Source organism: Zootermopsis nevadensis, unplaced genomic scaffold (assembly GCF_977971745.1).
Source record: "Zootermopsis nevadensis isolate Lab colony 2312 unplaced genomic scaffold, Znev_1.0 Znev_ptg000027l, whole genome shotgun sequence".
Lineage (NCBI taxonomy): Eukaryota > Metazoa > Arthropoda > Insecta > Blattodea > Termopsidae > Zootermopsis > Zootermopsis nevadensis.
In genome coordinates, this window is record NW_028259159.1 from 984,912 (window position 1) to 1,003,572 (window position 18,661).

An 18,661-nucleotide genomic window follows, 5' to 3' on the forward strand; every position below is an offset into this window, starting at 1 on the left:
TTTCATACTGCAGTAGTTACACAACGTCGAAAGTTAACGCCTAATAAGGAAATATTTCGAAATAGCACACAAGCATTTACTTCGAAAGACTCCAATCCATGTCCACTGGACTCAGAATATAAAGCACAAGCCAGAGTACGCAAGCGTCATGATTCGCCTTCATCCTATGTTGAGCTAGTACAAAATTATCTTATTTTATTGTGTATCTGAAAGTCCAGAACACAATGGTTACATATGTTTGAAAACTAGTCAATATCTAATACTGCAGGGAACATGTCGACCTTTCATAGGAAACAACAAAAGCCAAACACAAGACAGTAACAAGACGTTTCTCTCCTCTTCCAACCCTCAGGATGACTCAAGTACTCCGAGAATAACCAACAACTTCAGAGCGAGAATAGAAGTTGCTGGAATTCATCAGAGTTTAAGTGCGCGCCAGTCTCAATAACAAAGGCAGCTATTCTATCCACACTGCGTCGTGGTGCTTATCTCTCTTGCTTCATGCAGTAAGCCCTCGATATCCTCCGTTAATTGGTTCCTTAAAAATGTGAAGGAAACGAAGGCTACGGAAGTACTGAATCGTAAGTTAAAATGGCAATTCGTTCCGGGGAAATAGTTTATAACTGAGCATGGAATTTATTTTTGGATAAATAACCACAAAAATTACTAGTTAAAACAAATATCAGCTGGATATACCGGCCTATTCTATACAGAGATATACGTACAGAAAATAATTTTAATGAAATACCTAATATTTAAATAATTTTATTGAATAAATTTAAAGTGCTGGAGTTGAGAGTTGTAAATGTCTTTGAAAATAAACTAGATTCGAGATTTTAGGTTCTTAGAGCTGCGAGAATGAAGCGACGATTTTTTGGAATGTGGCGCCGTGTAGTTTGTTAGAAGTTTATCGACTTTTAGGAGGCGTTTTCTGCCTCCGTCATCTGAAAAATCGCCCTGATGACGGAGGCAGCAAGTACTCTAAGCGTCAACTAACTTCTAAGAGACTACACGGCGTAACATCTCAGAAGACAGCCATCTTCAATTCAATCTCTTGCTTCAGTCTCTCCAACCCCAGGAAAGAGCCCTTTGTTGTAGCATCCTTGCATGCACATTGTAAGTACGAACATCTGCCACGAAGGAAACCTCAAAGTTCACTCAAAGTGACCTCGGAATAAGGACTGACACTAAACCAACTCACTTAGTGAAGTCCAAAATGGTATTTGCTGTGTTTAACGCCGCTCAACTGAAATATAGTTACATTACTTCTCAAACATACTTATTCTACCCACGCTTCTTGTAGTTTTTATGCAAGATTAATTCTCCCAGGGATTCGAGGTACGAACTGTTTCCGCGATATCTCATTAACCAAAATTTTAATCAAAGTATCTACTTTGCAATTACACGCAAAATAAGTTTAAGCCCAGCAGATATATAAAACTAATAAGTCGATGGTCTATTTATTGCTCAATATAGCAACACTAAATAAAGAATAAAGATTTGAAAGGAACGACAACATTTAAAATAAAAATAATAATGTACAGGATAGAATATAAAATCTTAATTCCAGAAACAAGTATCATTTTTGTAGAAATTACTGTTCAAAAAGAACCTTAGTTTACATAACTTATTACTCGATTAAGAGTGGCCTTTATAGTAGGGGTACCAGCTAAGACACAATTTATTTAGACAGCCACACATTTCAGTTGAAAGTCCCGAATAATTTGAACAATGGATTAAAGTGATTGGCTGGTAACGGTCTTACATCACGTCATCGAACTGAACTACAGCAAGACAAAAACAAGAATCGATGAGCTGACCTTCAGAAGTAACGAATAATTAATCACGAACAGAGTATGGATAATGCGTAGTATTGAGGAGGACTAAACAGGTCACAGGCAGAACAAAAACTAGAACATTGTATTTAGCCTCAAAGTCGTAACGGTAGACTTTATTCATTTACATGTTTCTAATTAAACTTAAACCCATCAGTGGTAAATAATCCTATAACAATACTATAGAATACAATTATTACCTTTCTTAATATGTTTCTTATTGTCTTTTCCTTCTTTATACATATTTATTCCCTGCTACTGCAAATATTCTTTGATAATTTAATGATGCTAGTTTAACAGTAAATACTACACAGAGTCAAATAAGATGCGAGTATAATCACGAAAACTGAAGGGTAAGGACATGGAAGGAGGTCATAACCTGTTAATATATTGACATGTTACCGAAAGAAATATATTATCACAAAAGTAAAAAGCTACTTATCAGTTGCATTCTACCTTGCATAAAATATTATCCTCGCATATGGGTGATTCAAATTTTTCTCCACTCTACATATTATATATACATGTTACATATTACTTTAAATTTGCTCCTGTAACAGCTTACATAGCAAACTTTTTACCTGGAAAACTTAACATTTTACGGTATGGGTTTAAAGTTAATAGTATGTGTGGCACTTGTATGCAAAGCAGTCAACTTTCTTTCTTTCTTTTAATCCTTCGTAGCAAAGCTAATAAATGAGCTTATAGTAAGTAGTAATAAATTAAATAATTTCATCAGTTTGTTCACACGTGTTCTCGGGTAGAACATGGCTCGCGAATCCCCAGGTGTACCAGGCTGAAAAAGCAGGGTCCAATATAACAACCCGGTGGCATATCTTGACCGCCAACGCATCCAAATAACTTTAATCACATTAATGCACGTGAAACGCCACTGGATGAAACGTTAGAACAGTTCGACTGCTTTCGAAACTATCTAGTAAACCCACAAGAATATGCTGTGGTAACATCGAGGAGTTTAAATATAAATCTTGAATGGATTTTGTATACATGTGTACGTATTTCAGGAGACAAAACTTTCTAAGTCCGTGAAGAGCACTCCCCACAACGTAATAAGCGACTACGCAAACACGCCTCGGTAAACCTCGGTGTAATACATCGCAAAGGGACTGTACCACCTGGATACGGAAATTCATAAATGTACAGTTCGTCTCCTTGTGCTTTGAAGTCGGAAATGTTGTTGTTTCCATCTCGAACAATGAGAATGTACTCGGGATTGTATACACTTATTTCTCCTACCAAACAATAGTCACCTTCAAGTACAGTACTCTTGCAGCTAGAAACACTTCAAGATCTTGCCTGTGCACTCAGAAATCTCACACGAACTCAAAAATGAAGGATGACCAAAACATAACTCACTCCATTACTGAAACGCTGTAATTCTGTCTGTGAACAAAAGATTGTTAACAGAACATGAAGGATTTGAGGTTTTCACAGCGGTGAGTCTGAAAATTTCTGTCTTCGCGGTTATTGCGCCGTGTAGTATGGTAGATTTCCACCAATGTTTAGCCCCGATGACGGAGAAATGGGAAATTGTACATATGATGTATGCCTTGAGTTTATTTGTACAATTGAAATAAACAACCATTTAAATCAAGAGAAATATTTCCAACTTGACAGTTTTACTGTACGCCATTTTATATTATATAAAGACATAATATACCATTCTACTTCTGTTAAGTTATGAGAAAATTATAATAAACAATAATGGTTTTTGTTTAAAAACCTCCTACTGTCATCTCGCAATAGGCCTACTTACTCGTGCGTAATCGGCATCTACAACTACCATCTTCATTAATGTAGTCCCCAGTTAAGTGTAAATTTCCGGCTGCTGTTAGTTTCAGTTATAGTACGTACAATTCTATTATAGAATAATATATTGTCCCCCGTGTTTAATCCAACACTTATAGTGTCCTCCCTTACTCTATCAATTTTACAGCATTTATTCGCTAACTTCTGCGAATTCTGCTTCTTTCCTATTTGCTCTTAAGATATCCTCAAGCGTCACTACAAAAGGAAGACCCTTTCAAAAGGGCAAAGTTTCTTATCTCAGTGCTTCAGAACGGAGCAGGCGTAGAAGGGCGTCGAGGTAGAGATTCTAGAATTATACTCAAGACAATGAAGTCTTCTTGGACGATAAGCCGTGTAAGGTTGGAGTTACAATTTAACGTTTCGGAGATTGTCTCTACATCCATCATCAGGATAAATATGTCCAGATTTATTATCTGCCCTGATGACGATGATAATGATACTCAGTCTACACGGTTGATCGCTCGAGAACACTTCATTACATTCAATCACCGCATACACATCAAATCTTCTTACTCACCGCTGTGAAAACCTCAAATCATACATCAAATCTTTCTCTGCAGCAGATAGAATCGAGCTGTGTTTATCCTCCAGCCCTCTTTAATCAAAGAAACCGAGGTTTGTGTCCAAGTAGTAGCAATCCAATTTCATCTACAAGACCCCAGTTAGGATCTTGGATTGTACACCGCCTACTCTGACGGTTTTCGAGGACTTTCTAATTCCCTCCAGTCAGTTTCTCGAGTAGTGTCTGGAAAGAAACTACTACTGTTGCCTTCTACGTCTTTTAGCATTCATGATTTATAACTATCCCGCCATTCTAAGCTACATAATATTTCCATTTGAAAAGCGGCATTAGATATCACGAAAATGAATCAAAAATCCAGTCGTAATTCGCCCAGAATTCGTAGAGGAATGACATCAAATAGCTTGCTACGACTATAGGTCGAATGTCGATTATCAGCAAGTGCTAAGGCAATGCGTCTAAAAAGGCTTTTATGGGTGAGAAGTCAAGGTTTTTACGGAACGCACTTACACGTAAGGTACAGTCATTACGCCCATGCCACCGTTGAAAAAAGCGTGTTTTAACATCAAACGGGGATAGCAGAGAAAGTTCTATAAATTTGCACAGAACTGGAGCCAGTTTTCTCATGAAGACGTTGACTGAGCCTCGCCTTTACTGCAACACGAAATTTCCATTACAATTTAAAATTGCATTAATATTTTAATGTGATTATATAATGAGAAACAGTATCCACTCCTCCGTACTTGGAAACAATTAAGTTGACTCTGTAACTCCATACGACCAAAGAAAGTGAAGTACTGAACATAAGACTTATTTATGAAATGCGTTTCAGTCACTCAAGCCGTTTGACTCAAACTGAATGTTTCCTTTGGGTTCTTTGAATGAAGAACATAACGGTGAATAATACCTATGTCTATCCGTACAAATTCTCCAGACCTAACTAAGGGGTTAACACGAAATTTGATACATAGCCTACACAAAAGACTGTTGTGCGAAATTTAATTGTTGTTAATATCTGTAAATTACAACTGTATTTAAATAAAACTAAGGTATTTTAAAAAATATATATAATGGTGAAAATGTGAATATGTCTTTCAACAACAAAATACTTGCTTTTATATCAAAATGTAAGGCTGTACAGCGCATCGTGTGTACTGGTAACCCTCAAAATCAACGAGGGATGCGACTGAAAAATTTTGTACTTCGGAAGGGAAAACATCATTCCAAACCAATAAAGGAATGACAAGCAATGAAAATGGTAATAACTCGAGACCGTCTACTCGTGTGAGGTACGGGTATCACACAAGTCAATACGACGGGTATAACTTGTGCCCTAATCCCAACAGTGTGATTCGCCATTATATTAGGGAATTTTATTCCTTAACGTGATATACATAGGACTTCTCTGAAAGAGTTACATATAAAGAAATTCTTAAAGCCCGTTTCGCCTCTTTTACACTGTACGTTCTCACTAGATTAGTAAAATAAGGTTTTCGTAATTCTTATGAATCCGTCATAATCACCGCATCCTTATTCACATGTATCACAATCAATTTCCGTAAATTTTCTTACTTTGTCTTCATCTAAATGTCATTAATTATAATTAAATCTTATATATTTATGGTAAGAGACGAATATAATCAACATTTAAGTCTCCATGATGCGACAGCAATCTGCTATCGTTTCCTAAGTTCCTTTACACGAAAGTTAACTTCTGAGCATAACTTAATGGAAGTAAAATGAAGGTCGTAAATGCGGGCTTCACTTTTAATTTGTAAATGCATTTTTTTCTGTAATCAATATATCAAAAGAAGAGTCCATTATAGTTTTGGGGGCATGCAGTGGGAAACGGACAAATCTTTATGATAAATATTTTGTATCCACTGTTGCGTCATCCAATTCAACGTCTTGAACTATACCTCAGTTCTTACTCTGGCCTGGATGACAAAAGTCGATAATAATCCATATTATGTGGGGAAAATGACCCTTGCCAACATCCCGAAACTCAGAATATAAAACGAACGTTGAACAACGGGGCACATTTTAATTTCTCATAAGTGAGAATCAGATTCAATAACTTCAGATTGAACCTATGTTTTAAGCTAGTCACATAAACACTTTTATAATGAAACTTAATTACGTCAGCTGTGTGTAGAGCTCGAACACTGTTCTATGAGTCAGAATTCAGGAAGAGTATCTATTCCATATATTTCACTTATTCCACTATAAAATATCTGTTTTAGATAGAGTCTGGACCAAAATGAAATTCAAGAGTAGCATTTATTCACACAATTTATACATAACGACGGAAGGTAAATCAACTCTTTGTGATGACTTACTCTGCAGAGCATAAACTATCACTCAAACCGAGGCATTAACCAAGTTGTAAAAGTAGACGATAAACATTTCGAAACTAAGTAAACACATGGGAGTTACGAACGTGTCATTTGGCAATATCTGGCAAAACTGCTTACTTTTTTGAGAAATGCACGTCTGGTACATCTAAACAAATTCTCTGTTCGCAAAGAGGAAACAAATATGGTGTACTAATAACGTAAAAAATTAAACTCCTTAATTACACCTTACTGACTATTTAAAATTCTCAGGAGCTTACTAGCTTCTATGTGGAGTACAAATAGTTTCGAAAGCATTTCATAATGCTCACCTTAGAAATCCCACAACACACGAGAATTGAAGCTCTACATATAGATTTACATACTGCTCTAGTTAGAAGTTAGCCAAATCCTTTCTACTCAGAAAAAGAGAAACATTTCTTCGAAAACGTTTTGATAATGAAATCTCAAAAGGAATTCATAAATCCATAAATGACCCTACATATTAATATTTCATCTTTCAGACTTTAAATCGAAAAACCTGAAAATAATTATTTCAAAACCTCATTCTGATAAAATACCATTGGGTGTTATCCATGGCACCATAAAATGATCTGTGATACTTTTATTGTGAGATTTGCGGAATGGTATTTAAAGTGTTATAAATATGACGTAAATATCTGTCATAACGAGGCTGTGATCCGTGTCTGAAATATTCTCCCTGTCAATCATGGGAACCACAGTCAGCATACCTGGAGGGGAGTAACAGAGACCTAGTAGTTAGTGATACACGCCAAAATATGGATCAGGTCTACCATACCGAGCTTAAATGAATCCAGTCCGGTAGTTTGAGCTTACTACTAGCGGACAGACAGACAGACATGACGGCACTAACAGGGAGTTTTCAAAATCCTTTTTCGAAACGAACTTTGAAAGCGGACCGACAAAATGAAAATATACTTATCTAAACTCATTAATGACATTTAGAAGTAAAAAAATACCGCTGTCATTACAGCAGGGTACCGTGCACAAATCAATTAATAACTGCCTCAAACAGAATTATTAGATTTTGTTGTAGACGTTTATAAAATCAGTGGACGACGTTGAATTTCCGGTTCTGATAACCCTGAAGTAACTCGTTCTAGAAGCAAATTACAGACGTCATGTGCAAGCCAGACATGTAGGACGGCAGGCATATCAGGTTTAAAGCTTAAAGTTACTCAGTTACTCGTTGCATAACGCCGTGCCACAGGAGATACACTTCAGCAAAAAATAATAGACAGTTTACTAGAAACCCATGTTACAAAGATTTGAATTAGACTCAGCAAGTTTACTGTCAATTAAAATACGTAATCATATTTAGGGCGTTGAGGTAAACCTGTACAAATTATTGATTTCAGCAGCGCATGAATGTGGGCTGCGCTTTCTCTCTAATACACGGAAAATTAGGATTATCATAACGATGTCTGCATAAAACCAACTATATTTTGCAAATGATCGTCATTTTGAAGCAAAACTTTAAGTCTGGAATTCAGTTACGGTAAAAAAAATATTGTTTCCGTTGCACAGACCCACATCGGACACCGCGAAGTCAGGACCATATGCGCCCTTGAGCCTTTTCATATTTCCACTAACAATCGATTTAACGACAAAAGCAACGCGCTGTTTCCTAAACCAATTAACCAAAGCCATCAACAAGCAGGCCAATCCTCAGTGGTCAGTTTTTAAATCCCTTAGGCAGTATTAATTTGCAAATAAAACCACAACCACAGAACAACAAACCCCAGAAAAAGTTTGATGGTTTTATATTTTGTCCACTGGACCCAAGGTTCGAGGGTTCAATTCCGGCCGAGGTCGATGGATTTTAAAGGGTGATAAAAATCCGTAGCACAACTTCCTTCCGAGGGGAAGTAAAGACTGCGGTCCCATGACGTAGATTTACGGCATGTAAAAGAAACTTGCCAGTATGATAAGAGATGTTTCGTAAGCAAAATTCAGCGGCCATTTCTCCTGATTCACTGCTTAACTGCTAGATGGCTTTGGCAGTCAAATGAGGAGTGAGTAGAATTTGTGCAGAGTCAGTGTGTTAGTCACTCACTACTGTTAAATGCACGCTTTAAAGACTATGAAACCTCCGAAAGGAGGCCCTTTTCTCCACTTTGGAGTTACAGGAACTATCTATCCATCTATCTATCTATCTATCAATTACACGACATTTCTTACAGAACAGCTAATATTTACTGACCTAAAAAAATCTGCCTCCATCTATGCTACAGGATTGTCCTGGAAAATTTGACAGTTGCTTATCAGGTCAACAGATTCCCCAGTTCACACAGCTCAGAGTTCCATTAGAATTTCCACAAAAGCTGGCCACTGCACTAAATACCCATCTTAGTATTATCGTTCACGGTTTTCGAACCACAAAATCAAACGCAGCTTTTCTTTTATCCCATGCTTTCTCCATACCCTGTCAAACTATTTTCCCTTGATTTGAGAACTTTACAAATATCAGTAAAGGGCAACTTAGGAAAACTAGTGAAAATGTTAAGTACATAAAAATGGCCAACAATATTGTCAGATACATACAACAAAAAGCATTGGAAACTTTCTCAATATTTATAATGTCAAAGACAACAATAAATTGTGTGCATGTGTCCCTGAAAAGGAAAAATAACACACAACACATTGAACAGCAGCTCACATACAGAACCACACAACAACTGCCCTCTTACCTTGTACAGACGCCCTCAGATTACTTGAATCTTATTCCAGATACGTCACATAGCTGTCTACTTCGTGCACGAAACTTCTTCTTCCCGAAATTGACAGAGTTTGAAGTATCAAAATGTTTTAAACTGATAAGCTTCACAGTCTCTCACCAGTGATGACGCAGCTCACAACCCACATTACCAAACTTACATTTGCATTATTTTATCAGTTCATTTATATGTATGACTACTTAAAATGACCCCTTAGGTTTGTAGAGAAGTAGATTTTATTATAAAATTTGTAAGTTTCGTTTGCCTACTTCGTCTTTGACAAATGTCAATATCAGAGTCAACGTTTCGGTTTAACTTTACGTTGTCATGTGGAGAAAAAGCTTTTTCTTCTTGCAATTAGCATGTTGATTTAGGCTAAATGTCTCCGTGTGTCGTCTCATTGTGCAGTTTAATATGTAACAGTACGCAATGAAAGCAGAAATTAAGCTTCACACTATTAAGTCAAACTGACAGTATGCATTATTACAGTTGATATAGATGGGGCTATAATTCTCTACACTACCTAATTAGTATTGAAAACTGACGTTTTACTTCCAAATTGTATGTTGCAAAAGCCCGTTAACCTTATAAAATTCTTCCATGCCTGTTAACTCCAGAATACACAGTCTTCCACGCCTTTGTGTAGCGTATGTCCCTTTTATATCATTTATACACGCATGCACGTAAAATGATATGAATAACTTTACGCATTTTAAATTTTGCAAGAAAGGTTCTTAAACCACAAAAATACAGAACACACTTTAAACTTCAGTATCTATTGAAGTCGGGTAATAATCTTTACTGTTTATCACCACTCAACACCAGTTCAGTGTAAAATAAGCTGCGATGATATTTATGGATTACTTTACACTGGAATGTCAGATTATAAGGAAAATAAATTAAATCTCCTTACTTAGATTGATACTGTTACGTAGTAATTATGATCTTGATTGTTCCAAGCAACGAGGTTATATTTCACAACATTAGACCAACAAAATGTCAATAAATAAATAAATATCAGTAACATATATTCACTTGATTTACATCCATAAATTATAAAACTTAAATGTGTAAATTCGTACCTATGTTTACAAAGAAGTACATGTTCTTTGAAAATTGTTAGAATCTTTTTGCACGAAGCAAGAATAAATTGTTTCCTACCCTAACATAGCTTGTTAAAGAGCCACTGAATTTTATACGAGTTTTAAGTAACATTGCTTAATAACTATGTCACGAAGCTTGGCTTCCGCATTGGACACACGCATCACGTGGTAAATACACTGCCACGCCGGGCATCTGACTGAAATTCTGCTCAAGCCAGGCCGTCCTGTGTATGGTTCGATCCGACCAACCGCCAAGCAGCTCTGCTGACGTCACCGTTATTACGTACACTTTGACGTCACAAACAGATTGGTAAAATGTTAATGGGGGGGCGGGGGGGGGGGTTAAGCAATTTTATGTAAAGGTCGATGATCAAAGGCCTATGGTACATGTGAGACAGAAAGTTGAGGGCAAAAAGTGTGACCTGAAAGTCGTCGTCGTATTTAATCTATCAATTGTACCGAAATTTTAAATTACTACTGACTTGTTATGCCACAAAGTTTGCTATTGCTTATATGTTCCACAAAAGCAATGAAATTCCAAGCAAATGCTATTTTAAACGCTCCCAACCGCAATGTCTTGAAGCTGTTACAATGGGGGTAAACAACTAGTGATGAGAGAAATTATGAGTTAGAAACGGAAAGAAAAATGTTTATCAAGGCAGTAAACAGGCCTAACTGAGCAGGCAGACTCAATCGTTAACGTTTTATACCCCACTGATTGCGGTTAGTAATAGCTCAATAACTCTGGCTGTCAGCTACAAAATGCTACATGGCTGCCAGTGTGATCTTTCACAAACCCTGTTCTTCAGGGGCAGATACAAACTATCTCATGGAACAATCTGTTTTCTGTTATAAACACGTCAATGAGTAATGTCTTTACTTCTGCGTTTCCTTGACGTCATGTTCCCGGCATCCTGAAAATATGCCAGAACATTCGCATCAAGGACACAGGTGTTATGTGTTGTATCTCTCTGAGGTGTAGACTGAATTTGTAAATATTTTTGAGATGAGCTTGGGCTTCAAAGGGAGACACATTCTATAATTTCTGAACCGACAACTCTGAATACTGCACCAAATAAAATTTAATTTCAATGCAACATTAACTGACAATCAAAGATATTAAAACCGAAGAAACAAACCTAAAAAGTAAGTCACAATTAGAGAGAGATGAGCGTTGTAGTACTAGGTCTAAGTTTTAGCACTTGGTTTGTTTTCTTTACTTATAACAGACTGTACTGTATATTAGAGAGAGGGAAACATACAGCCATTTTAATATCTTAACGTTTCATTCGACTGCACACTACTACCACAAACCTGTCAAGGTAAAAGAAAATCGATTCCCGATGGTCGCATCGATTCACAGAACCCAATAGTAGATGCACTTTCACAAACCCACTTAGAAATCGTAAAGCCAGCAAAGCTTAATATGTTCTGGAGAAAGAAGTAAAATATGTTTGTTTTAAAGGAAACACTCTGCCTATTCATGATGTAATGCTCATTCTTATTTGTACAAGAAGAATGTTACAAAGTACCAACAATTTAAGTCAATGTTTTCTTGTTATTTGTCTATTTTATATATAGACCCAAGAAATTATGAGTAGGCCGCTATCAACTTTTGGTATTTAATTTTGTTGTCGTTTCATAATTAATTCTAAGCAGCAAAGTCTTTCTTCAGAAACCAATACGCAGTAGGCCTACGCTCAGGTACTCAAAGAATTCTCCGCCCTTTATAGAACAAGCAAAGCCATTACCGTGTTCACAATATCCAGCTACCAGTCCCTATAATAAACCAATTCACACCCTTCAAACCATAACAATTTTAGCATTACCCTTTCACTAACATCATCCACATCTTCTGAGTGGTCTCTTAAATTTTGGTTTTCGAACCATAATTTTCCAAGCATTTTTCATTTCTACCTTCGCTCTACATGCTTCCCTACCTCATCCTCACTGAATGGATAACATCTGATGAAGAGTACAAATTATGGAGCTCATAATTACATCGCTTTCTCCAATCTCCTGTCACGTCATCCGTCTTACGTCAAAATATTTTATGTGACAGGCTGTACGAAACCAGTGAAGCACGTAACCCATAAGCAACATCGAACGAACCAACTCCAATGTACGTGATTCGTTAATTACATAGTTAATTTTCCATTGTTATTGTTAGGACAATGTACGTACACACAAACCGCATAAAATGGTGAATTATCGAAGGACTAATAAAAGACCTTCATAGTTTATTCATGTTACTAACCTGAAATACGTCTCCTCTACCTAAATTCCAAACGAGTGCTAATGTACAAATAAACACAAATAGGGAAGAAACAGGGTTGTTTATATTCTGCTGTGGATCGGACACCCCACGCTCCAAATGTGAGAGAGGACAGGCACTTGGAGTACTTTCAAAGCTGGAGGTCTTCGAAAGTACGCAGATACACTTGCAGTCTAACAAATCCTACAAGCAAACTTAAAAAACTTGTTCTCAGAAGTCGGCACGTCTTTCAACTGCTGTAAATTCTTTCTCGCCGGTAAACAAAGTTAAACAATTCAAAGCAAGCAGAAAACCCAATAACAAAAGAATTAACACAAATCAAAGCTACTTGCAAGAAAGGGAAATAAACAGAACCAAAATAACGTAGTGTAAATCTAAAGAAAATATGCAAGGAAACAACAATCAAAGAAAAATAAACTGAGAAAAGAAAATTCTGTTCAAATTGCAGAAACGGAAGAAACAAAAATAAACAATCGAGAGAAGGAACAGTAGTAAGAAAAAAGCGTAACCTTAGCATTGAGATGACTGAGGCCAACGACTCCAGGGGAAAAAACAGAACAAAAAATCAGATTAAACAAATGAAACCAAATCAAATTCAGTATCACAAAGAGACTTTTTTTGTAATACTGATTATTGTAATTTCTTTCAATGACACGACAAACGAGGGTCAAGGCAGACGATAAATAATTAGGAACAAAGGAAACCAGCTGATATTTGAGGTTCTGACGGCGTCAAGAGTGAAGATGGTTGTCTTCTGGGATTTTATACTTTGTAGCCTGCAGATGCTGACCTACGTTGCAGCCTAATGATGACACTGTAGACCTCTGCTATAAAACTTGCTTCAGAACTGCATATTTACGAATCGTAAATTTAGTTTCAAAGTATCAAATGTTTCCACCCTATCCACATGCAGAAGACATTAACTGAAGAACAAATATCCCAGTTTTATAGCTAAACGGTTCAGACTGTAACAGATGCTTACGTCAAACATGGAGTTCACAGATTCGTCGTAAATGCCAAATGCTATCTGTGTTACCAGCTTGTCATATTAAAGTTCCCATTAAAATAGCATCTCATATATATATATATATATATATATATATATATATATATACAAACTCGTAATTAAATAGAGCAAATCAATGGGACGTATAACATTGACCAGATGTATATTTCACAAGAAGATAACCTGTGAAGTTAGGTGCAAGTTAAATTTTACTGCCACTGTCCTTTAGCTACTTTGGGCGTTTTCCCACTCACTTGTCTCAATATACAATGATTGGCTACGTCATACGCGCTACCACATGCTATTTTGAAATAAACATTTTAGAACGTGTAAATTAAATAATTCTGCAACAAGTTAGAGGCTTTAAATACTTGGGGTATAGTAATTGCAGTGCAATAAAATTAGTGCTGAGGTGACTGCTGGCATGTTGCCTCGTGTAGACTGGTGAAAGTTTACCGACGTTTTAGAGACGCTTACTGCCTCCATCATATCGCACTGATGATAAAGGTAGCAAATGCCTCTGAAACATCAGTAAACGTCTACCAGACTAAACGGTGCGTTATCTCATAAGACAGTAATCTGCACAGTCGCAGCCGTGAGAACCTGAAATCTCACGTACAGAAGTCACCGGATGTCAGACAAATTACCAAGAAGAGTTTTCATCTATAGACGTCGAGGAAAGCAGGAGTTTATGAAACCCACGGATGAGATGGTTTAAACAGAAGGCCTATGTGCAATATCGGAAAGACTCTAATAGACCAAAATTCTGTAAGGAAGAAGGTGTCAGGTCTAGGCACTTAACGAATTACGATTCTGTTCCAAGTCTTACTGAGGGAGTAGGCACGCATTAAATTATTAGACTGTGAACTGATGAGGCGAGAAATTAAAAGCTTCTGACATTCTAATGCATTCAAAGACGCTCATTTATAACACCTAAGTAATGCTGCACTAAATATAAGAAGTTCTAAATGTTTTAGTGCATCATGGACTCAGATAAAACTCCACTAAACGTTAGTCAGCTGTTCACAGAGGCTAGCATTAACTATGGCGATGAAGCTTGTGTTAATCATCCACCACGCGCAAGCTAGATCTGCTCTCCCGTGGCCCAGTACTGAATATCCAATAGCTTGGGAGGTCAGCAGCCTACTTCCGTGGTTCCCTTTTTTCGTTTCCTGATATCTAATTACATTCCCAGAAAGTCTGCCTTCTCAGGCTGGTAGAGAAAATCGTTTCAACGGTATTTCTTTTTGTAATATGCCTAGAAAATACCTTTTATTTTGGACAGCCGCATTATATACAACTTTCCAAACTGGAGATTGAGACAGATTTTACACCATAATCGTCGTTGCATCGGGTTTACATAATTTTATGATTTATTCAGGTTATATAAGTTAATAAAGAACAATAAAGCTACAATCTCTATATAAAGCAAACCCGACTTTTCCATGATGGCCTCACAGATAAGTGAAAAAATGAAAATTATGTTACATCCTCCATGGAAAATAAACAGCTGAAATTAACTTTGTAATATAATAGTAAAAGACAAAAAATAACCACTACAATTGAATGTAAATTGCTCATCAGAATGACCAAATATTTACAAAAAGTTATAATCTAAATAATTAAATATATATTAAATTATTAATTAATTAAGAATACTGTTCGTAGTACGACAATCGTTTGGAGGTTAGCGACTGGAATCAACATAAATGTAGAGACTCCTTAATTTATTTTGGCTATTACTTAGTCTACAAACAGCCTGAACCACATGTTACCCGCGAGCCGCCAATTGCCAACCCCTCTTCCAAGGGGACGGGCACTGACAGAGACCAATATCCTGCCATCTAGTGAGATAAACGGATACTATAACGTCAATTCTTCATAAGAATGTTACGAAAACATATTTCAAAATTTTTAAGAAGAAAATATTGTTCGAAAGCTTATTATTCCCGTCAGAGAATGTAATATGTTTAGTATATGAAACGAAATATAATTAAATATACTCGAGCCTTACTTACGAGGTAAAAATGTGTATAAAAATATTCTTACTAAACTAATTCCATGGAGTCAACTTTTATTGAGAATCAGGTACCCGTCATAATCAAAAAAATACGTCGACTTTTATGGAACCGGAAGTTTAATTGTAGTATCCGTGCCACCAGCCCTTATTCAGAGCCAGACGAACCTATTTCACATCCAACCACTTTACAATTACAAAGATTACACATTAATTTTGATACCAAACTCCTATCAACGTCAGAGGTCCTGTAAAACATTCCGTAACATGCTGGTTTTTACGTGAGATATTATCCCCTGTCCAGCCCTCAACGTGGGGCACCACCCCTTGTCGAGTAGACTCTCGGTGACTGCTCGTTCAATAAACTCGCAGCTATCCTCTAAATCGGGAGGACAAATCACTTAACATGCGACATAAACATATACAAAAAAATTTAGTCGAAAAACCTGAGAGGACGTGACCACATAATCACAGACCCTGCATGGGACGATAATATTAAAATGGGTCTTCAAAGAAGTACTGAATGAGATTCAATCTGAAATAAACGAAGAAGACCAAACAGTCTTCATATCACGCAACTAGTAAATTAATCAAAACCTATACAAGCCTGATGAAAATCGAAGATTCGACTCCAAAATCACAAAAGTCGAATCTTCCCTGAGTTACAGAAAATCATAATCGCCACAGACGCTTTCCTTAATAACATATTACAGCATTGTTGTCTTATTCTTGACTTGTTATCCAGAATTCAGTTACATGAAGTAAACTTAAGTACAACTCGCTTTCAAAATCCTGATCTAAAAAATTGGTGAGGTACATAAATTGTTTTAAAAAAGCAGATCTTGTTTGTAGGAATTCTTTAAGGCAAGCCTGTCGCTCAACTTTAGTTTTCAAATTTTCCATTTCACTCAGTACTTCCACCTCGATCGTCACTTCGGGCTGGCAGGTGTTTTACGCAGCGAACCCTCATCACAGCTGTTATCTCATTAACACTCTGCTGGACTGAAGGACGGACGGACAGACAGACAGACATAGATCTACATGCTTACTGTGGTGCTTTCGCTCCCCATGGATGTTGTATGCCTTATCAGACTGGATCTGGAACACCACCCATCTTCGTGGAAACTGAATAGAGGTCAAGGGTACGTATATCACAGCATTAAAATACTTTAATTGGTTATTACTGTAAGCGACAATGTATTGTACTAACACTGAAACAATAATTTAACTTATACAGCAATAAACGGAAATGCTTTAAAGACGGTCCACCTTGGGAAACTAACAGTCGCTCAACCAATCAATAACTTCTTTGCCTATTAAAGAATCCGAAAGTTCATAATCGTGTTCACAAAGCCTGTAACTGGGCCCTGTCCTGAGCCAGATCAGTGCACTCCACACCATCACAACGGTAGCTAACGATATTTAAGGTCGTTGCAGATTGCAATGTAACTTCATTGACTGCTTCTAACTTAATACTAAAATCACAGGGTTCATTCCAGAAAGTGAGTAGCTTTAATACCTGTTCAAGATATATTCATAACCAACCCTTTCTGAAACATATTCTCCTATTTTATTTCAGGTTTACCTTCAGAGTTCATAGTCACTCGAGTTTCAGAGTTTTCAACACTTTGCATTTATTCTAACCAACAAAATTCTGATCCATACAATGCCACAATGAAATGTGGCATTACGTCGGCAGACATTAAAAATGATGACCATAAATATCGCGAATTTGTTTCCATAACATGTATAGTCAGTAACAGACAAGTTTATTAAAATATACCACGTTTATAGTAAGATATTCGAAGCATTCCATGTCGTCGTCGTCGTCAGGACAAACAGAAATACAAAGAGGGTTTCATTAGTGTGCATGAGGTGTGGCTTTCATACGCTGAGATCAAAGACCACTTCAGTTTCAATAAAATTACATAAAATGAATAATGAAATAGGTGTGGCTACGTAAAGTAGGTATCAGTGACCATTATACTCATTATTCTTCTTTTTATTCGTCCTAGACACTAACATTTTTAAGCAGGAAGCTCATGTAAGTAATATTTAAGTTCAGTTCGTGCATCAAAGAAGACACAGATTTTCGGTAGGGGCAGGCTTTATTGCATTTGCCACTGGGTTCAGAACAGCTCACGGATCAGACGGTCTACTGCGCAGTAAGTGCTAGGGCTCTTTTCCCGGATAAAAGGGGGCTGGAGCGCGTAGAACGTATTTTGTGCATATTTTATTATACTGGGGGCATTCACGCGAATTCACTCGTGTCTTAAGATCGTTTAAAAATGCTACAGAATAATTTCCTGTTTAGGTTTTCTTAAAATTAAAATCAAAGCCGAAATTTTAAGCTTTAAGATGTTTCGTACATTTCACCAGTTCTTGTACGTACAAGCTTTAGCCTTTAAACATTTATTTACGTCGCGCTATTAGACCAGGGAGTAATTTCCGACTGTATAAAAGAAAGCCAATAATAAGTATGCCAGTAATGGGAGGAACAAAATTATTAATGATAATGGAATATCTACTGAGGTAAGGTACTTCAATTATTTCCACTTTCATCATATAAAGTAATAAAGATTATCCTTCGGTTAGAATTATGAATTAATATTGCCTCCACATGTTTGGGTACGTAATACCAAGACATAACAAATTCAAATGGTCGACAGGAGTAAAAATAGCAAGTATATTCCATGGTGGGTCGACATCCGTGAGATCGATACAGATGACAAATCAATAATATTATGTAAGAAGCTTGGTTGCATGGCAGTGAAGGCGAAACAACTCTAAAGAGACTACTCTCTAAAGGTCTGTAGTAATGGCTTCTCAAGCGGGTCTGAGGAAAATTTTACATGCACATAGTAAGATCTACAATTCTTCATGCGACTGGTTGTTGTTAGACTAATATATATTTATTATTCTAAGATTAGTGATAACGGATGATATCAATACTCCGAAGACTCCGTTCTTTATACTCAAAATT

At 36.7% G+C, this 18,661-nt stretch overlaps 1 protein-coding gene across 7 annotated transcripts in view; it reads right to left on the reverse strand.

The window, feature by feature from the left end:
- Window positions 1–18,661, reverse strand: part of LOC110828533 (uncharacterized) — a 281,385-nt gene that overhangs the window by 52,114 nt on the left and 210,610 nt on the right. Inside the window, exon 1 of one of the 7 annotated variants that reach the window (XM_022061328.2) lies at window positions 10,360–10,578. The exons of 3 other annotated variants lie outside the window; for them this stretch is intronic. The gene's annotated coding sequence lies outside the window, so the exon portion shown is untranslated. 3 more of the 7 variants (XM_022061338.2, XM_022061335.2, XM_022061327.2) reach the window with 3 other exon arrangements.